Raw genomic sequence first — 22,841 nt, forward strand, 5'->3', positions numbered from 1 at the left:
CAGGTTCAAACCCAGCCCTGGCCAAAATCCAAAAAAATAAATAAAATCTGTACTTAAAAAAAAAGAAAAAAGAAAACAATTGGTTTTGCTTTGCTTAAAATCACAGTTAAATAAATATAATCACAGTGTCTATGAACTTATCAGTGACTTTAAGTGAGGAGATGTGTGTGTGTTCAGAGAAGGCTGACTGACTAATATATTCTAGTTTAAGAAATTAGTTCTTAAATAGGGTATCAAAGCACAAACCATAAAGAAAAATGGAAATGTTGAACTTCATCAAACTTAAAAAGTTTCTTTCTATTTTTTATTAATATTTAAAGGTTTTATTGGCCACATTAATCTTCTTCACAAAAATTTTAAGTTATCTTTAAGTTCTTTGAATGTCAAAGTAAGAAGAGAAGAAAAACTAAGTTTAGAGGTGGTGGAAGCAGCAACTTGGCAACAATCCTCCATTGACTTCACGAGCTCAGGCATCCTTTTTCTCCAGTAGAATTTGGTGCAACTCGTCTGCATCCTCGCTGGTTTTTACCCTGATTAACATGGTAACTGGGACAGTGGCGTTCTCATCAGTTGGTGGATTTGGAACACAGACAATAAGTACGTTATTTTTCCCTGTTGGGGTACATGACATATTGGATGGAATCAGAACATTCAGCAAAATGTTGCCTAAATTGGTGTCTGCCTGTACCAAAAGCTGTGTCTTCTGGTTTGCTGTAGGTTTTAAATGCAGAGTACCTACACCTTTCTCTTTAAATTCATTGTCTGTCTTGTAAAATAGTTCACACTTTTTGGAGTAAAAAGCATCTTCCTCTTTGGGGTGGCTCCTCGTTCTCTTCTTCATCTCCACCTCTGCACTCGTTGCTGCCGCCTTCCGTCTGGCTCGCCAGCGTCTTAGTGGGAAGTGGTGAAGAAACTAGTTTACTCTGGTAGTATCTTTGCCAAATAAAGGGGCATTTCCAGAGGAAAATGAAAATCCAGCCAGGGGGCCAGAGCTTAATGAGCTTTTTTTTTCCTTTATAGGTGTTTTAATTTTTATTTTCAGTTATGTTACCTGCAAATGTTATCTAGGTGACATTCAATCTTAAGGCCAACAGATTTGACTATCTCCAAACACAGAATTTCTCAAGAATCTGAAGTGTGCCAGGTTGCTAATCAGTATTGACATTATCCCCAAACAGCTTGTAGGTCTAATTCAGAGACTGTCCTTTGCAAAGGAGATAACCAGCATTTCAGCAGTATGTCTTCCTAGAAGGGCAGATTCTGCTATATCTTCCTTGTCTGCATCAAAAGACTCCAGAGAAATATGGGCACATTTCATATCCCACTTGTAGAGCAAAACAGCTCAAAACAGAGCTATCAATTTCCTTGCCAAAATTAAACAAGGCACTTGTTGCTCCTAGCAATGGGTCCGTCTTCTTCTCAGGTGTGTCTTCAGTTTTGTTGCCATGGAACAAAAACGCTGCGTCTTTCTGGAGTTTTGTTGAGCCGAGCTGAGACGGAGACTGCGTTTCGACCTCCATCTTGTTAGCTTCGCTCTGAGCATTACTACTGGCGCTGCTCCCTGCTCCCATGCTGCTGCTCCATACTCGTTATTTCTCATGGTCTTTAAAGATGGGTGTCAGGTCGCAGAGCGGGTTCGTGTTCACATGCTTTGTGATCCAGTCCTGGATGGAGCAGTTCAAGGCAACCAGCTGGTTGATATAGTCATTCCTGACACAGGCTTTACTAGAGGCCAGGTCAGAGAAGGAGGGTTGCTGACTATCGATCGCCATTAGTTCTGGGATTTGAAATCTTTTCTTTCTTTCTTTTTTTTTTTTGCTGTTTCTGGCCAGGGTTGGATTTGAACCCGCCACCTACGGCATATGGGGCCGATGCCCTACCCCTTTGAGCCATAGGCGCCTCCCGGATTTGAAATCTTTTTATCAACCAACATGGTAGGGCCATTTACAGTAACAGATTCCAAGGCTGCCTTGGTCTCTGATGCTGCCTTTGCACTGGGGAGGGGAGGGGTGCTAGCCATACTGTTTCCATTTGACAGCCCTTCCAGAGGCTTCCCTCCAGTGCCACCACCAAATCCAGAAAACCCTCCTCCTCCAGAAGGTACAACCAAACCTTTAAAACCTTCTCCACTGTCAGATTAAAATCCAGTATTTCTCTGCTTTATTTATTTATTTTGCAGGATTTTTTATTTTTTTTCAGGGGCTGGGTTCGAACCCGCCACCTCCTGCATATGGGACCGGCGCCCTACCCCCTTGAGCCACAGGCGCTTTGGTTTGTTTATGGCTCTATTCTTCAAGACTTCCTCACTGGCCACTGAGAATGTTCCCACCTCTACCACTTCATCTTCTTGATCCTAGTTCCTATCTGTCAATTCCTTCTCAGCAATTCTTTTGGCCATTTTTTGGAACCCCTCCGGTGGCTGCCACAGCACTGGCTGGGTTGTGGGCAGGGGCGAGCGGGGCCGAGGTCGCGTGGTGGCGGTCTTGCGTTTGCGCGCTCGGACGCTTCCCGTGCGCTGAGAGCTGGGCGGACTTTGTTCTCGGCAAGCCCGGATCTCAAGCACCATGGCCGGGGTGGGGGTGGGGGGGTTGTCTCTTTGTGCCTGGCGGTGAGGTGGAGGGCCGTCCGCTCAGCCCATAACTTAGGGGGCAACAGCGCCGAGCATGCCCCAGGCTGCCATCTTTTAACTCCTTAAAAAGTTTTTCAAAGACATTGTTGACGTTATTCGAAGACAAGCCACAAAAATATTTGATGAATGACCTTTATCAAAAATATATAAAGAACTCTGCAAATTCAATAAGACAACAAACAACTCAGTTATACAAATGAGCCAAAGATTCAAACAAACATATAAACCAAGAAATGTATGGATGGCAGATAAGCCCATGAAAAATACTCATCGTTGTTAGTAGTTGGAGAGAAGTTAAAACCACACATTCCCTAGTGTGCTTAGGTTAAAAAGACTGTCAGTAATAAGTGTTAACAAGTATGTAGAGCCACTACTAGCACTCTCATGCCCTGCTGAGAATGCAAAATGGTATAGACACTTTGGAGAATGTAGGCAGTTTCTTAAAAAGTTAAATATACACTTACCATATGACTCAGCAATTCTGTTCCTAGGTATCTATCCAAGAAAAACAAAACCTTGAACACACCAGGACTTGGACATGAATGTTCATAATAGCCTTATTCAGAAATATGGAAAAAGGTAGAAAAATCCAAACATCCATTAACTGCTGAATTGATAAATGATGGAATATTATTCAACAGTAAAAAGCAATGAGGTACCAAGATAGGAAAGGACATGAATGAATCTCAAAAGCATTGTGCACTTGAAGCCAGACACAAAGAGCTGCACACAGCATGATCCTGTTTAGTTGTTTTTTGAGACAAGAGTCTCACTTTATCACAGCAACCTCCAACTCCTCGGCCTAGGAGATTCTCTTGCCTCAGCCTCCCAAGTAGCTGGGACTACAGGCCCTGCCACAACACCCAGCTGTTTTTTTGTTGCAGTTTGGCTGGGCTGGGTTTGAACCCCCCACCCTCGGTATATGGGGCCGGCACACTACCCACTGAGCCACAGGTGCCACCCAGCATGATCCCATTTGTAAGATGGTCTAGAAGAGTCAAAACTACAGGAACAAAAAAGTAGATCCCTTTTTGGGGATCATTAGGAGCTGGAAATGGTGAGAGGTAACTGCAGAGGGCCAGGAGGGAATTTGAGGGTAGATAATGAAAATCTTACATATTTTGTGTGTGATGGTAGTTATATGATTGTATAAACAAACAAACAAACGGGATCATGCTGTGTGCAGATGCCTTTGAGATTCTTTCATGTCGTTTCCTATCTTGGTATCTCATTGCTTTTTTTTATTTTATTTTTTTGTAGAAACAGAGTCTTATTTGTCCAGACACATCAAACTGAACAGTTTTAAAGATGAATTTTATTGAATAGGTAATACCTCAAGAAACTTTATATTTTTGTTTTTTCCTCTTTTAAAGATTTTACACCTATTATACCACCCATCATGCTTTAAACACTGACATATAATTCCCTAATAAGATAAAGCAATGACCAAAAAAGTTTCTCTTTTTTTTTGAAAACAAACCAAAATGTTTTATTTACAAAAGTAAATTTTTTTTTTTGTAGAGACAGAGTCTCACTTCATGGCCCTCAGTAGAGTGCCGTGGCCTCACACAACTCACAGCAACCTCCAACTCCTGGGCTCAAGTGATTCTCTTGCCTCAGCCTCCCGAGTAGCTGGGACTACAGGCGCCCGCCACAATGCCCGGCTATTTTTGGTTGCAGTTTGGCTGGGGCCAGGTCTGAACCTGCCACCCTCGGTATATAGGGCCAGCATCCCACCGACTGAGCCACAGGCGCCGCCCTACAAAAGTAAATTTTAAGTCACTTTTACATATCATATAATGTTCATTTTGACAGCAACAGATTTTCTGGGGAAAAAAGTTTATCTTATTATGAACAAGACACACCATAACTTACTGTCTTCAAACAAGATTGCACTTCATAATTTGACAAAGCATTTATGAGACAATCTATAGACTAGTTTTAACAAATAATACCTTTAAGCAGACATAACCATCCTAATTGTTTATTAGATATGAATTTTACAGACATTACTTACATTAGCAGTAACGGTTCTCCAAGCTGCACAGCAGGAACCACCATAGTGTGGTGCGACGTATGTCCCTTTCCAGGACCACAGCTCTCCCAGCCCATACACCTCCCTGTGCTTGTGGACTAGTTTGGTGATCTGCTGGGTGTCAGGATTTCTTCTGATAGCTTTATGGAATGGATCAATGAGGATAACCTCAAAAATTTTGTGTGTGGAATCTTTCACCAATCCAGGAAGAATTCAGGGCTCTATGAGTCCCACAGCAGTGTCCATTTCACTCCTTGGCAACAGACTGAAGGCTCTGAGCATCAGCTGGTGAACACCATGAGGGACAGGCTTGCCGTAAGTTACACCCTGAGGAACTAGGTGTTTGTGGCCACCCCGGCACACATGAAACCTGTATGTGAAATAACCTTAGCTTTATATCCCAGTCTGCGTGCTTTATCCAGCCAGCTGGGGCGGGGACCCCTGTGGACCGCAGAGAGCTGACGCTATTGCTAACGGGGGTCCCTCAGAAGAAAGCGCCTCACACCAGACTGCTTCCTCCTCCTTAGACGGGCCTAGATGAACTTGTGTGCACCCATCGTGGCTCACCTGATGCTGCTGCCAGATGGAAAGGAAAGAAACTTGATTTTTAAAAGATAATTTCTGGCCCGACCATTCTGGGCCGCGCTCCTCGCTCGCCCTCCGACCGGAATCCGGCCGCCACCGGCTGCATTACCCGAATCCAGCGCCCAGCGCCAACCGCTGGGTTCCTGAGCCGGACCCAGTACCTCTCCGACCCCGGGGCCAGACCGAGGTCTCAAGCAACGCCACAGGGTGTGGGGCGGACCCAGGAGATGAAACGACAATGACAACCCTCCAGTTGCTGCTGAGCTATTGGCCAAAAGATTCTGTCAGTTCCTTGCCCTGTGTGTCTCTCCAAAGAGTCAAACCTGGAGGGGCAGCTTGAGTCATCAGAGAAACGGAGTAGACAGAAAATGCTAACAAGAGAGGGACTGGAGATCAGCCAGATCACTTGTATGCACAAAGTTGCTTTGAATCTGCCTTTCCAAACAAGGGCTGCAGCAGACGCTATAGCAAGGTTGAAGCTTTATCCTACTCTGCCTGTAATGTGTTCTAATGTATGTATGAAAATTTCTACTTGTTGATCTGGGCACCGTGAGTCTGGGGAGATAGGACTCCAGGCATCTCTGGCTGGTGGGATCTGCCTATCATCACCCCTGAGAGGATACAGGGAGTCAGCGAGAGACTTCTGGACCCCAAGAGGAGGACTGAAACAGTGGAAAACCGGCAAGTGGTCACGTCTGTTCAATCCGTCTAAACCCGCCCGCAACTTCCACAGGCACAAGAACTTAAAGAGCAAGAGGAAGTGAAAGGAAAATTAGGGCAAGGAAACAGATAAAAGAAATCACACATGAGGAAGAATCAGCAGAAAACTCCAGGCAACATGAAGAACCAGTCCAGAACAACCCCACCAAGGGACCATGAGGTAGCTACTACAGAGGATTCCACCTATAAAGAAATGTTAGGAATGACAGAAAGGGAATTTAGAATACACATGATGAAAACAATGGAAGAAATGATGGAAACAATGAAGGAAACTGCTAATAAAGTGGAAAATAACCAAAAGGAAATTCAAAAACAGAATCAAATAAGAGATGAACGATATGAAGAATATAAAAAGGATATAGCAGAGCTGAAGGAACTGAAACAGTCAATTAGGGAACTTAAAGATGCAATGGAAAGTATCAGCAACAGGTTAGACCATGCAGAAGAAAGAATTTCAGAGGTAGAAGACAAAGTTTTTGAGATAACTCAGATAGTAAAAGAGGCAGAAAAGAAGAGAGAGAAAGCAGAACGTTCACTGTCAGAATTATGGGACTTTATGAAGCGTTCCAACATACGAGTTATAGGAATTCCAGAAGGGGAAGAAGAATGCCCCAGAGGAATGGAAGCCATACTAGAGAATATTATAAAAGAAAATTTCCCAAATATCACCAAAGATTCTGACACACTGCTTTCAGAGGGCTATCGGACCCCAGGTCGCCTCAACTCTAACCGAGGTTCTCCAAGACACATTGTGATGAACCTGTCCAAAGTCAAGACAAAAGAAAAGATTCTGCAAGCTGCCAGGAGTAAGCCCCAGTTGACCTACAGGGGCAAATCCATCAGAGTGACCGCAGACTTCTCTAATGAAACTTTTCAAGCAAGAAGACAATGGTCATCTACCTTTAATCTACTTAAACAGAACAATTTCCAGCCCAGAATTCTCTACCCTGTCAAGCTAAGCTTCAAAATTGACGGAGAAATCAAATCATTTACAGATATACAAACATTGAGGAAATTCGCCACAAGACCAGCTCTACAGGAAATACTTCAACCTGTTCTGCACACTGACCACCACAATGGATCAGCAGCAAAGTAAGAACTCAGAAATCAAAGGACAGAACCTAACCTCCACACTGATGCAAAAGATAAAACTAAGCAATGGACTCTCACAAAACAAGATGAATAGAATACTACCACACTTATCAATTATCTCAATAAATGTTAATGGCTTGAATTCCCCACCGAAGAGACATAGATTGGTTGAATGGATTAAAAAACACAAGCCATCCATTTGCCGTCTGCAAGAAACACACCTGGCTTCAAAAGACAAATTAAAGCTCCGAGTCAAGGGTTGGAAGACAATTTTTCAGGCAAATGGAATTCAGAAGAAAAGAGGAGTTGCAATCTTATTTTCAGATACATGTGGATTTAAAGCAACTAAAGTCAAAAAAGACAAAGATGGTCACTTTATATTGGTCAAGGGAAAAATACAACAAGAAGACATTTCAATTCTAAATATCTATGCACCCAATTTAAACGCTCCCAGATTCTTAAAACAGACCTTACTCAGTCTGAGCAATATGATATCTGATAATACCATAATAACAGGGGACCTTAACACTCCTCTTACAGAGCTGGACAGATCCTCTAAACAGAAATGAAACAAGGATATAAGAGATTTAAATGAGACCCTAGAACAACTGTGCTTGATAGACGCATATAGAACACTCCATCCCAAAGATAAAGAATATACATTCTTCTCATCACCCCATGGAACATTCTCCAAAATTGATCATATCCTGGGACACAAAACAAATATCAACAGAATCAAAAGAATTGAAATTTTACCTTGTATCTTCTCAGACCATAAGGCACTAAAGGTGGAACTCAACTCTAACAAAAATGCTCGACCCCACCCAAAGGCATGGAAATTAAACAATCTTCTGTTGAATGACAGATGGGTGCAGGAAGAAATAAAGGAGGAAATCATTAACTTCCTTGAGCATAACAACAATGAAGACACAAGCTACCATAACCTGTGGGATACTGCAAAAGCAGTTTTGAGAGGAAAATTCATCGCTTTAGATGCCTACATTCGAAAAACAGAAAGAGAGCGCATCAACAATCTCACAAGAGATCTTATGGAATTGGAAAAAGAAGAACAATCTAAGCCTAAACTCAGTAGAAGAAAAGAAATATCCAAAATCAAATCAGAGATCAATGAAATTGAAAACAAAAGAATCATTCAGAAAATTAATGAAACAAGGAGTTGGTTTTTTGAAAAAATACATAAAATAGATAAACCATTGGCCAGACTAATGAGGAATAGAAAAGTAAAATCTCTAGTAACCTCAATCAGAAATGATAAAGGGGAAATAACAACTGATCCCACAGAGATACAAGAGATCATCTCTGAATACTACCAGAAACTCTATGCCCAGAAATTTGACAATGTGAAAGAAATGGATCAATATTTGGAATCACACCCTCTCCCTAGACTCAGCCAGGAAGAAATAGAGCTCCTGAACAGACCAATTTCAAGCACTGAGATTAAAGAAACAATAAAAAATCTTCTAACCAAAAAAAGCCCTGGTCCAGATGGCTTCACTCCAGAAGTCTATCAAACCTTCAAGGAAGAGCTTATTCCTGTACTGCAGAAATTATTCCAAAAAATTGAGGAAGAAGGAATCTTCCCCAACACATTCTATGAAGCAAACATCACCCTGATACCAAAACCAGGAAAAGACCCAAACAAAAAGGAGAATTTCAGACCAATCTCACTCATGAACATAGATGCAAAAATTCTCAACAAAATCCTAGCCAATAGATTACAGTTTATCATCAAAAAAGTCATTCATCATGATCAAGTAGGCTTCATCCCAGGGATGCAAGGCTGGTTTAACATACCCAAGTCTATAAACGTTATCCACCATATTAACAGAGGCAAAAATAAAGATCACATGATCCTCTCAATAGATGCAGAAAAAGCATTTGATAAAATCCAGCATCCTTTTCTAATTAGAACACTGAAGAGTATAGGCATAGGTGGCACATTTCTAAAACTGATTGAAGCTATCTATGACAAACCCACAGCCAATATTTTACTGAATGGAGTAAAACTGAAAGCTTTTCCTCTCAAAACTGGAACCAGACAAGGTTGTCCTTTGTCACCTTTACTATTCAACGTAGTGCTGGAAGTTCTAGCCAATACAATTAGGCAAGACAAGGAAATAAAGGGAATCCAAATGGGAGCAGAGGAGGTCAAACTCTCCCTCTTTGCTGACGACATGATCTTATACTTAGAGAACCCCAAAGACTCAACCACAAGACTCCTAGAAGTCATCAAAAGATACAGTCATGTTTCAGGATATAAAATCAATGTCCACAAGTCAGTAGCCTTTGTGTACACCAATAACAGTCAAGATGAGAAGCTAATTAAGGACACAACTCCCTTCACCATAGTTTCAAAGAAAATGAAATACCTAGGGATATACCTAACGAAGGAGGTGAAGGACCTCTATAAAGAAAACTATGAAATCCTCAGAAAGGAAATAGCAGAGGATATTAACAAATGGAAGAACATACCATGCTCATGGATGGGAAGAATCAACATTGTTAAAATGTCTATACTTCCCAAAGCAATCTACCTATTCAATGCCATTCCTATCAAAATACCAACATCGTACTTTCAAGATTTGGAAAAAATGATTCTGCGTTTTGTATGGAACCGGAAAAAACCCCGTATAGCTAAGGCAGTTCTCTGTAACAAAAATAAAGCTGGGGGCATCAGCATACCAGATTTTAGTCTGTACTACAAAGCCATAGTGCTCAAGACACACAAAAACAAGGTACTGGCACAAAAACAGAGACACAGACACTTGGAATCGAATTGAAAACCAAGAAATGAAACTAACATTTTATAACCACCTAATCTTTGATAAACCAAACAAGAACATACCTTGGGGGAAAGACTCCCTATTCAATAAATGGTGTTGGGAGAACTGGATGTCTACATGTAAAAGACTGAAACTGGACCCACACCTTTCCCCACTCACAAAATTGATTGGAGATGGATAAAGGACTTAAATTTAAGGCATGAAACAATAAAAATCCTCCAGGAAAGCATAGGAAAAACACTGGAAGATATTGGCCTGGGGAAAGACTTCATGAAGAAGACTGCCATGGCAATTGCAACAACAACGAAAATAAACAAATGGGACTTCATTAAACTGAAAAGCTTCTGTACAGCTAAGGAGACAGTAACCAAAGCAAAGAGACAACCTACACAATGGGAAAGGATATTTGCATATTTTCAATCAGACAAAAGCTTGATAACTAGAATCTATAGAGAACTCAAATTAATCCACATGAAAAAAGCCAACAATCCCATATATCAATGGGCAAGAGACATGAATAGAACTTTCTCTAAAGACAACAGACGAATGGCTAACAAACACATGAAAAAATATTCATCATCTCTATATATTAGAGAAATGCAAATCAAAACAACCCTGAGATATCATCTAACCCCAGTGAGAATGGCCCACATCACAAAATCTCAAAACTGCAGATGCTGGCGTGGATGTGAGAGAAGGGAACACTTTTACACTGCTGGTGGCACTGCATACCAGTACACCTTTCTGGAAGGAAGTATGGAGAAACCTCAAAGCACTCAAGCTAGACCTCCCGTTTGATCCTGCAATCCCATTACTGGGCATCTACCCAGAAGGAAAAAAATCCGTTTATCATAAGGACACTTGTACTAGACTGTTTATTGCAGCTCAATTTACAATCGCCAAAATGTGGAAACAGCCTAAATGCCCACCAACCCAGGAATGGATTAACAAGCTGTGGTATATGTATACCATGGAATACTATTCAGCCATTAAAAAAATGGAGACTTTACATCCTTCGTATTAACCTGGATGGACGTGGAAGACATTATTCTTAGTAAAGCATCACAAGAATGGAGAAGCATGAATCCTATGTACTCAATTTTGATATGAGGACAATTAATGACAATTATGGTTGGGGGGGGAAACAGAGGAAAGGAGGGAGGGGGTGGGGCCTTGGTGTGTGTCACACTTTATGGGGGCAAGACATGATTGCAAGAGGGACTTTGCCTAACAATTGCAATCAGTGTAACCTGGCTTATTGTACCCTCAATGAATCCCCAACAATAAAAAAAAAAAAACTTAAAAAAAAAAAAGTAACTTCTGGTCAGGTGTGGTGGTCTTGCCTATAATCCTAACACTCTAGGAGGATGAGGAAGGAGGATCCCTGGAGCTCAGGAGTTTGAGACCAGCCTGAGCAAGAACATGACCCTGTCTCTAGAAAATAGCCAGGCATTGTGAGCAATGTTGACTCCACGGCACTCTATCCAGTAGAACCTCTGTAAGCTGACCACCCCAGCGACTGTAACAACTGGTCAACACCTGGAGGTGGTCAACATCAGGAACCAGGCCTCCTGTACTGATAGGTCCATGTGGTCCATGTCTGGTCTATGAAAATTAGGTCAATTTGAGGAGGTGGTTCTGTTACCAGAATTTCTTCTTCAGTAAGTCCTTGGTCTTAGGGATTCGAAAAAGTGTGTCTATAGACCACAGATCAGTAGTAAGACAGGATTTATTTTTACATAAAAGAATACAGAGAAAGCACCAGAGCTTCTGGCAGAGGGAAAAACTCAAGTCAGAAAAAATCTCCCCATTGGTCTTTTGTCTGGGGATATATATAGCCTAACAAATGAATGGATATAATGCCTTCCCATTCTCAGGCCTAGGAAACTTACATGAAATGTAAGGCCTGGGAAATGGGGGCTGCAAGTGCAAGGGGAGGGAGACACTGTGGTGCTCTCTGAGCTGGCATCCTGGAGGTGCCTCCCCTAGCAATTGTCCAGCCCCTCTGGCCACTGGAGCCTCCTCTTCCCTCCCACCCTCCAACCCCTTGGTTCCTCTGCAGGTTGCTGCCAATGCCATCATGCCCAGGACAGAGACAGCAGGTCCTCCCCTCAGCTGGCAGAGCTGGCTGGAGCGCCACCTGCCCTGCGTCAACTCTCCCTCTCCCAGTAGAAACTCTTAACTGAATTATCACTTTGCAAACTATTCCGAGGGAGACCACATCTGGGGATAATCTCATGTACTAAAGCCTTTACAACTTGCTGTGTCTTCTCTGTCCTGCAAGAGAGCCAGTCTAGCATGTCAGGATTAAGTAGGGCGGTTTCTTGTAAGTCTTCTCTAGCTGCATAGGTCTGTGCTATAATTTGTTGACAGTCATGCCCTATTTCCTCGTTGGATTCAGGGAGGAAAGTGGCAGGATTCAAAGTGGCACAGGTGCATAATTGTAGCACTGGTGTTTCTAGTAATAAGGCTTGATATTTAAGAAGGCAGTTACCTGACAGCTAAAGATTGCCTTTTGAATTTAAAAGTCCAGTAAGGTCATGAGAAGTGTAAGTAATTAGGTCTCTTCTCAAAGTTAGCTTAGTTGCTTCTGGATTTGAGAAGGCTATAGCTGTGGCCATCCCTTGTCCATGGTGGCAATTTCTTTACCAAGATAAGCTACAGGTTGTAAAGCTGGACCCTGGTCTTAGGCAAAACTCCTAGGGCAATTCCAGTCCACTTTGTAAAATACAGATTAAATTGTCTGGTAGGAAGTCTCAAAGCAGGGCCTGTAAAAGAGCACCTTTCAACTGTTGGAACACCTTATCTGCTTCTGGTTCCCCTGCTAGAGTACCAGGCATTCTTTGTGAGCATTTTTAATTAAAGAATAGAGTGATCTAGCTATTTCACTATATCCAGGAATCCAGAGTCTGCAAAAAGCCTGTAATTCCTAAGGAGCCTCGAAGCTGTCTCACAGTTTGAGGTTTAGGGTGAGCCAGTATTGGTTCTATTCTTTCTTTGCCCAAAGCTCTCTTTCCCTGTGAAAGTTGGAAACCCAAATAGTGCATTTCAGAAACACATAATTGGGCTTTAGCCTTGGAAACTTTGTACCCACCATTAACTAGAAAGTTTTAGTAGAGCTTGGGTAAGCTTTGTGGCGTTCCTCTGCATCTGGTGCTCCCCAAAGAAGGTCATCTAGGCTGGGCGCCTATAGCTCAGTGGTTAGGGCACTGGCCACATGCTCTGGGGCTGGGTTTGAAATCAGCCCAGGCCTGCTAAACAAACAAAAATAGCCAGGCATTGTGGCGGGCACCTGTAGTCTCAGCTACGTGGGAGGCTGAGGCAAGAGAATCGCTTGAGCCCAAGAGTTAGAGGTTGCTGTGAGCTACGATGCCATGGCACTCTATGGAAGGTGACAAAGTGAGACTCTGTCTCAATTTAAAAAGAGAAAAAGAAGAAGGTAATCTACATACCGAATAAGAGTCGCTGTGAGATATGAGAAACGACTCAAGTCTTGGGCTAAGGCTTGTCCAAACAAGTGAGGGCTATCCCTAACTCCTTGAGGTAACACAGTCACGTGGGCTGGGTGTTGGAGTCACAGGGGTCTTCAAAAGCAAGAAGGTATTGGAAATTCTCATGAAGAGGAACTCAGAAAAAGGCAGGCAGCTTTTTCAGGGATTTGAGACAATAAAGTATATGGATTGGGAACTACAGGATGGAGAGGAATGACCGCTTCATTTGTAATGTGGAGGTCTCCAAGTCCCGTTTGGCTTTGACATTCCTGGAATAGCAGTGTTACATGGACTGTTGCAAGGTATTAATAATTTCTGTTGCTTTAGATTCTGTGTTATGGGTATTAGCCCATTCTTAGCTTCTGCTTTTAGAGGCCATTGTTTTTTACTGGGATAGTCGGTGGGATATTTTAACTTAGTTTGGACCAGTTGAGCATATCTTTCTCTTCCCACCCATCCTTCAGTAGCCCACACTTCTGGATTAATTTTTGTCTCTAATAAGGGAAGGCATAGTATAGGTTCTTTTCCCATATTTGTATAAATGGTTGTTCCCGCTTTAGTTAGTATGTCCCTCCCCAGAAGTAGAGCAAGACTTTCAGGCATGATTAGGAAAGTGTGATAGAACAGCCAGTCACCCCAATTGGAGCTTAAAGGCTGACAGAATAATTTAGTAACCGGCTTTCCAGACACCCCCGTTATAGTTACAGATTTGGGGGATAGAAGACCAGGGTTAGAGAGGAGTACAGAAAAGGTTGCTCCAGTGTCCAGGAGAAATTCTATCTCCTAACCCTACACCATGAGCAGACCTGGGGCCTTGAGGGGTGATGACATAAGCTGGAGCCATGAGAATCTGCCCCGGGCACCCTCAGTCCAGTTTGGGGGCTGATGGGATCATTGTCCCAGGAGACCTTTGCCTCTGGGGACAGTCTGCACTCCAGTGGTCACCTTTGCATTCTGGACAGGGGCCAGATGGCTTGCCCAGCAGGTGGTGCTGAGGTGTGGGGGTGGGGGTAATCTCTCTTGAAGCGGAAGCACTCTCTTCTCATTGGAAGCACTTGTCCTTAGCTCCTCTGGCTTCCCTCTGCCCCTGAATGGTGTCTGTTTGTTGGAGTCCCATTGCTAGAGCTGTTATTCTTTTTTTATCCGTTCTTTCTTTTTTCTCCTCTTCCTCCTGATCTCGATCATAAGATAACTGTGATGGTTTTAAGAAGATTCTCTAGATTATGATTAGGGCCTAGAGCCAATTTTAGGAGTTTTCTTCTAATAACTGGGGCAGCTTGAATGATAAATTTATCTTTTAAAATGATTTGGCCCTCTAAATAGTTAGGTGTCAACTGAGAGTGTTTTCTCATCACCTCCCTAAGCCACTCAAGAAAAGCTGAGGGACTCTCATGTTGCTCCTGGTAAATAGTAGACAACTTAGAATAATTCATAGACTTTTTCTTGAATCGATGTAAACCTTTCAGGATATAGGTTAGAAAATGTTTATGCCACCAGTCACTTTGTTCCTCAGGGTCCCATTTGGGATCCTCAAGGGGAACTGCCTGCTTCCCAGGGGCCATCTGTCCCTGTCCTCAGGAGGCATGCTGCCGTCAGTACTGGAATGAACCACAAATCACCCCACTTTCTAGCCTCATCTGAGACTTCATTTTTCTCATTCAAAATTAAAGTTTGATCTAGTTAAAGAGATTATATCTCTCCAAAAGAAGTCAAAGCTTTGTCCTAACCCTTGGAGAATATCTGTGTACCTATCTGGGTCATCAGAAAATTTTCCTAAATCAACCTTAATTTGTTTTAAATCTGCCAGAGAAAATGGAGTGAATACTTGCACATTTCCCCTTTCCCCACCCCCAGTCTCAACCAAGGTACACAAAGAAGGATACAGTTACTTTTGGGGGGTCCCGACAGGAATGGAAAAACTCTGGGAATAGACTCGTTGGGGTTTTCTAAACGCACAGAGAAAGGTGTAGGAGACATAGATGGCCGGTTTAAACTAGGCGTCTCTGAGGAATCCAAGGTCATTTGGGGACATTATTACACCCAGGAGAGCTGAATCTATCTGATGGGTTTTACACAGTTGGAGGTTGTCTCTGAGAAAAAGGAAAGCTTACACATAGGTAATTCAGACCATGTCCCTATGATGGTTATTGTTCACCATTGGAGAGTTGATATTAAGGCCAGGCTTGGGTACAGAAGAAAACCCCACATTCTTTTTTCAGTGTCTGGGGATCAAACATGTCCCAACATAGTCCAGCAGAGTGTGTGGGCAGCACAGCCCCAAAATCAGGTATCCAGGAGCCTGGTCCTATCGGATGCAAGTTCTGCCCCTTTCTGTACCTGCCATTGAGTATGTGCCTGTCAATCAAAGTGGGCATGTGCCCGCCCCAGCACGGTGCTTGCACATGTAACCCTTTATAACTTTTACAAGTTTTTTCTAAATTCCCGGTGACAAAGGAAAATATGCTTTCTATCATGAGCAGGTCTTAAATGCTGTTTCTCAACCTACCTTTCTTCCCCCAAAGGCAACAATAATTAAACTCACTAACAAATTAGGGTTGAGAGACCCTTTGAAACTTTTGCGTTAGAATTAGAAGTCTTAGAGAAACCTAGAATTATTTTAAACTTTACCATTTATACCAATAAACCAGAAAAAAATCAAATAACCTGTTATGCCCAGAAGATGTGAGTGGAATTACAGAGAATACAACAGCACACTGAGGCCAAATTGAATATAATGTCCTTTATTAGCCTGTGGTCAAGAGCAGCTTCATGCCTAAAGACATCTTGACCCGCAGAAGCAGGGGAGCAGGTTTTTTTTGGAGCAGGGTTTTTTATCTTCTGCTTTCAGTTGGGAGGAGGTCTTTAGGACCAAAGTGGATTTTTACTGAAGCAGAATCTTGCAATACTAAATCTATAGGGTAGGGGTTTTCACAAGATGGGGGGTTGGGTGTTGTGCAGACAGGGCTGTGATTTCACAAGGTTCTGCAACTTTGAGCTAATCTTTCTGTTTCTGCAGTGTGTTTGCTTAAGAGCTGGTTTCTGCAGTAGGAAAGAGGGGTAGTGGGCTGTTAGAAAAATGGAGTTAGTCTGGCCTTTAGCACAAGATGGAGTCACTCTGGCCTTACAAATCCAGGGTCATTTTCTTTGCCTTTCTTTATTTTTAAGAGACTGAATTATAGCCTTGAGTTCAGAGCCATTCTTGCCTTGGGCAGTTGCCTCAGGCTTCCTTTCACAGGCTCCTTGCTCAGAGAAGCAGTGTAGGGGAGTCATTTTGCCCTTTGTTCGTAGCCAACTTCTAGGCCTCTGTTAGAAGATGGTTCAGCTTTCTTCTCAACCAGGCAGTAAGCCAATTGAATTTAATTTTGCAATGAAAGGCAATAAAAAGGAACATACAGCACACACACATCTGATAAATACCAGGAAGAGCCAGTACAAACTTAACTAAATACATAAAGCAGTCCTTTACCAACATTCAAACAAAGCATATAAACTACAAGGAGAGAGAGAGAAAGTGGCAGGGGTCTGTCGAGATAAACAGAAGAAGTTTGGGACCATGGAAGACAAGAGCAGATAGTAAAAGAGCTGGGAGAGCACGTTTTTCAGGAGGCACTCCAGTGCCCTGGGGTCAGAACCATTGCTGGGGACCCCAGTACCTCTTGGTGCTACTTTGCTCAGCTCTCAACCAGAGAAAAGAAGTGAATACAGAACAGTTTCGAATGCCTATTAAAATTCCCTTTGGCTCCTTTTTTTTTTTTTTTAAACAAAGACTCATGTTGTCGCCCTCAGTAGAGGGGATGGTAGTCACAGCTCACAGCAACCTCCAGCTCTTGGGCTTAGGTGATTCTCTTGCCTCAGCTTCCCAAGTAGCTGAGACTACAGGTGCCCACCACAATGCCTGGCTATTTTGTTGCAATTTGGCTGGGGCTGGGTTTGAACCTGCCACCCTCGGTATATGGGGCAGGTGCCCTACCCACTGAGCCATAGGCACCCGCCCTTTGGCTCCTTTTTGGAGCCAAAGGAAATTAGAAAGTTCATTCCCCAGCAGCCTGTGACCAGGAAGTCAGCAGCTGCACTGTGCACTATTACTGGCTTATGTACATCAAAATTATTAGTCTCCATTATAACTATAGAGAAAAATAGGATAGTCGTAAGTGGTCCCATTGCTTACCACAGATCTTCAATCCAAGATGAGCCCCCAAAATATGATACCTGAATTTTTTCTGTAGTAGGTCCTTCATCTTGGAGATTTGAAGATGAAATCCAAAGACCATAGATCAGTGGTAAAACAGGATTTATTTTTACATAAAAGAATACAGATGGCGGCGCCTGTGGCTCAGTCGGTAAGGCGCCGGCCCCATATACCCAGGGTGGCGGGTTCAAACCCAGCCTAGCCGGGCGTTGTGGCGAGCACCTGTAGTCCCAGCTACTCGGGAGGCTGAGGCAAGAGAATCGCCTAAGCCCAGGAATTGGAGGTTGCTGTGAGCTGTGTGAGGCCACGGCACTCTATCGAGGGCCATAAAGTGAGACTCTTGTCTCTACAAAAAAAAAAAAAAAAAAGAATACAGAAAAAGCACCAGAGCTTCTGGCAGAGGGAAAAACTCAAGTCAGAAAAAAATCTCCCCCTGGGTTTTTGTCCAGGGGTGTGTATATATAGCCTAACAAATGAATGGACACAATCTCTTCCATTCCTAGGCTTAGGGAACTTAAATGAAATTGACCATGCCTGGGAAATGGGGGAGGGGAGGCAAGCACAAGGGGAGCGAGACAGAGGCCCTGGCGAGGACACTAATGGCTCTCCCTGAGCCGGCAACCTGGAGGTGTCCCGCCAGCAGTTGTCCGACCCCTCCAGCCACTGGAGCCTCCTGTCCCAAACTGTTGGCTCCTCTGCAGGCTGCTGCCACATTAACATCCCTAGAATGGAGTTGGCAGGTCCCCACCTCAGCTCTGGCAGAGCTGCCTGGGGCTCCAACTGCCCTGTATCAGTCTTGTGGGAGGGGGTCAGCTATGGAGGGTCTACTGCATAATAATTGTTACAGACAAGGAAACAGAAGCTTAAAGAAGCTAACTTTGCAAATTGTTTACAGGCCGTCTGTGGTTCCGTGGAGGTTCTGTGTCAAGCTCCCTCCCTATGCTAGTGAAAATTACACTCCAGTACAGACTAGACTTTCAGAAAGCAAATTGGCTTTCCACAGCATAAGCACCTGGTGGTGTTTGCAGACATGAAAAAGATGGCAGGCTGTCAGACGTTTTCTGGTGGCCACCCTAAGAGAAGGCTGGAGTCAATGAACAGTGAGCACTCCTGGCCTCAGCAGCAGCAGGAATGGACTCTGCACAGGGTCTCTCCTGCAGCAACATCCTGGATTCTTACCTTTACACCTGTGTGCAATTTGGGTAAAGCCTCTAGCAGGGGTTTGCAGTGCTGGGTTCCTAGGGAAGGGAGCAATGGAAACTGAAGATTTTTTTTTTTTTGTCCTGTAGAGACAGTCTCACTGTTTTGCTCTCTGTGGTGTGACAGCTCACAGCCACCTCCAACCCCTGGGCTTAGGTGATTCTCTTGCCTCAGCCTCCTGAGTAGCTGGGACTACAGGTGCCGGCCACAACACCCAGCTATTTTTTGGGAGGCCGGGGGCCGGGTGTGAACCCATCACCGTCCGTATATGGGGCCGGTGCCCTACTCACTGAGCCACAGGCACCGCCCCTGAAGATCTTTTTGTTGTTCTTTTGATTTGTGTATTGATGCTGTGGGTTTGTGTTTGCTGTGGCAACTCTTTGAGATTGCTGGATCTGAACTTGCGCTTGCCAGGAGGGTACTTGTAGTGATTTCCTGTGAGTATCCACTCCCCAGGAGGGGGCTGGTGAGATAAAGACACTTAAAGGTTGTTGGCCAGTGAAAATTTTCACCTGATAAGCTGGGCACCTGTAGCTTAATGGTTAGAACGCTGCCCCATGCACTGTGGTTGGCAGTTTTGAACTGACCTAGGCTTGCTAAACACAAAATAAAATAAAATAAAATACTAAACCAGCTCTCCAGGATATTCTCAGACCTATCCTCCCTAAGGACCAGCGCAATCCTCCACCACAAAAGTAAATTCACTGAGAAACTTTTGATCAAATTCCAACTTCCACAGTGACAAAAGGATTAAAAATGTCCAATGGACTTTCGAAAAACTTGATACCCAAAATTCCACCAGGCTTATCAATATTCTCAATTAATGTGAATAGCTTAAATTGTCCTCTAAAGAGGCACAGGTTGGCTGACTGTATACAAAAACTCAGGCCAGATATCTCCTGCATACAAGAATCTCCTTTTCCCTTAAAAGTAAAATATAGACTCAGGGTGAAGGGATGATCATCTATATTTCAGGCAAATGGAAATCAGAAAAAAGCAGGTATTGCAATTTTATTCCCAGATACAATAGGCTTTAAACCAACAAAAGTAAGGAAAGATAAGGATGGTCACTTCATATTTGTTAAGGGTAACACTCAATTATGATGAGATTTCAATTATTAACATTATGCACCCAACCAGAATGTGCCTCAATTTATAAGAGAAACTCGAACAGACGTGAGCAACTTGATTTCCTCCAGCACCATAATAGTCAGAGATTTTTAACACTCCTTTGGCAGTATTGGATAGATCCTCCAATAAGAAGCTAAGCAAAGAAATTTTAGACTTAAACTTAACCATTCAACATTTGGATTTAACAGACATCTACAGAACATTTCATCCTAACAAAACTGAATACACATTCTTCTCATCAGCCCACAGAACATACTCCAAAATCGATCACATCTTAGGTCACAAGTCTAACCTCAGCAAATTTAAAAGAATAGAAATTATTCCTTGCATCTTCTCAGACCATAATGGAATAAAAGTTGAACTTAGTAACAACAGGAATCTGCATACTCATACAAAAATATGGAAGTTAAATAACGTTATACTGAATGATAGCTGGGTCATAGACAAGATTATGAAGGAAATTACCAAATTTTTGGAACAAAACGATAATGAAGACACAAATTACCAGAACGTCTGGGATACTGCAAAGGCAGTCTTAAGCGGGAAAGTTATAGCACTGCAAGCCTTCTTCAAGAGAACAGAAAGAGAGGAAGTTAACAACTTAATGGGACATCTTGAGCAACTGGAAAAGGAAGAATGTTCCAATCCCAAACCCAGCAAAGAAAAGAAATAACGAAAATTACAGCAGAATTAAATGAAATTGAAAAAAAAAGGATTACACAACAGATCAATAAATCAAAAAGTTGGTTTTTTGAAAAGGTCAATAAAATAGATAAACCTTTGGCTAACCTAACCAGGAAAAAAAGAGTAAAATCTCTAATTTCATCGATCAGAAATGGTAAAGATGAAATAACAACAGACTCCTCAGAAATTCAAAAAATCATTAATGAATATTGTAAGAAACTTTATTCTCAGAAATATGAAAATCTGAAAGAAATCGACCAATACCTGGAAGCATGCCACCTTCCTAGACTTAGCCAGAATCAAGTGGAAATGTTGAACAGGCCTATATCAAGTTCTGAAATATCATCAACTATACAAAATCTCCCTAAAAAGAAAAGCCCAGGACCAGATGGCTTCACATCAGAATTCTACCAAACCTTTAAAGAGAAATTAGTACCTATATTACTCAACCTTTTCCAAAATATAGAAAAAGAAGGAATACTACCTAACACATTCTATGAAGCAAACATCACCTTGATCCCCAAACAAGGAAAAGACCCAACAAGAAAAGAAAATTATAGACCAATATCACTAATGAATATTGATGCAGAAATAGTCAAGAAGATCCTAACAAACAAAATCCAGCAACACATCAAACAAATTATACACCATGACCAAGTGGGTTTTATCCCAGGGTCTTGAGGCTGGTTCAATATATGTAAATCTATAAATATAATTCAGCACATAAACAAATTAAAAAACAAAGACCATATGATTCTCTCAATTGATACAGAAAAAGCTTTTGATAATATACAGCATCCCTTCATGATCAGAACACTTGAGAAAATTGGTATAGAAGGGACATTTCTTAAACTGATAGAGACCATCTACAGCAAACCCACAGCCAATATCATATTGAATGGAGTTAAATTGAAACCATTTCCACTCAGATCAGGAACAAAGCAAGGTTGCCCATTTTCTCCACTGCTCTTTAACATTGTAATGGAAGTTTTAGCCATCTCAATTAAGGAAGAAAAGGTGATCAAGGGTGTCCACATAGGGTCAGAAGAGATCAAACTTACTCTTCGCAGATGATATGATTGTATATCTGGAAAACACCATGGATTCTACTACAAAGCTCTTAGAAGTGATCAAGGAATACAGCAGCGTCTCAGGTTACAAAATCAACATTCATAAATCAGTAGCCTTTATATATACCAACAATAGTCAAGCTGAAAAAACAGTCAAGGACTCTATTCCTTTCACAGTAGTGCCAAAGAAGATGAAATATTTGGGAGTTTACCTAACAAAGATCTCCATAAAGAGAAGTATGAAGGGCAGCGCCTGTGGCTCAGTCGGTAGGGCGCCGGCCCCATATACCCAGGGTGACGGGTTCAAACCCGGCCCTGGCCAAACTGCAACCAAAAAATAGCTGGGCGTTGTGGCGGGCGCCTGTAGTCCCAGCTGCTCGGGAGGCTGAGGCAAAAGAATCGCTTAAGCCCAGGAGTTGGAGGTTGCTGTGAGCTGTGTGAGGCCACGGCACTCTACCGAGGGCCATAAAGTGAGACTCTGTCTCTACAAAGAAAAAAACAGAAGTATGAAACTCTAAGAAAAGAAATAGCTGAAGATGTTAACAAATGGAAAAACATACCATGCTCATGGCTGGGAAGAATCAACATTGTTAAAATGTCCATACTACCCAAAGCAATAAACAATTTTAATGCAATCCCTATTAAAGCTCCCCTGTTGTACTTTAAAGATCCCAAAAAAATAATACTTCGTTTTATATAGAATCAGGAAAAACCTTGAATAGCCAAGACATTACTCATAAATAAAAACAAAACAGGAGGAATCATGCTACCAGACCTCAGACTGTACTATAAATCGATAGTGATCAAAACAGCATGGTACTGGCACAGAAACAGAGAGGTAGATGTAGGAACAGAATAGAAAACCAAGAGATGAACCCAGCTACTTACCATTATTTGATCTTTGACAAGCCAATTAAAAACATTCAGTGGGGAAAAGATTCCCTATTTAACAAATGGTGCTGGGTGAAGTGGCTGGCAACCTATAGAAGACTGAAACTGGACCCACACCTTTCACCATTAACTAAGATAGACTCTCACTGGATTAAAGATTTAAACTTAAGACATGAAACTATTAAAATACTAGAAGGAAGTGCAGAAAAAAACACTTGAAGAAATTGGTGTGGGAGAATACTTTATGAGGAGGACACCCCTCCCATCCTCCCGCCCCAGCAATTGAAGCAACACCAAAAATACATTACTGGGATCTGATT

The 22,841-nt window shown here is 42.4% G+C and overlaps 1 protein-coding gene and 1 pseudogene across 7 annotated transcripts in view; one reads left to right on the forward strand and one right to left on the reverse strand.

Annotated features, from left to right (window-relative positions):
• The window catches only part of ANKRD6 (ankyrin repeat domain 6), a 234,471-nt gene that overhangs the window by 151,735 nt on the left and 59,895 nt on the right, over positions 1 to 22,841 (forward strand). The window lies entirely within an intron of this gene.
• On the reverse strand, positions 467 to 2,398 carry LOC128585759 (nuclear pore complex protein Nup50-like; annotated as a pseudogene).

This window comes from Nycticebus coucang, chromosome 5, assembly GCF_027406575.1.
Source record: "Nycticebus coucang isolate mNycCou1 chromosome 5, mNycCou1.pri, whole genome shotgun sequence".
NCBI lineage: Eukaryota > Metazoa > Chordata > Mammalia > Primates > Lorisidae > Nycticebus > Nycticebus coucang.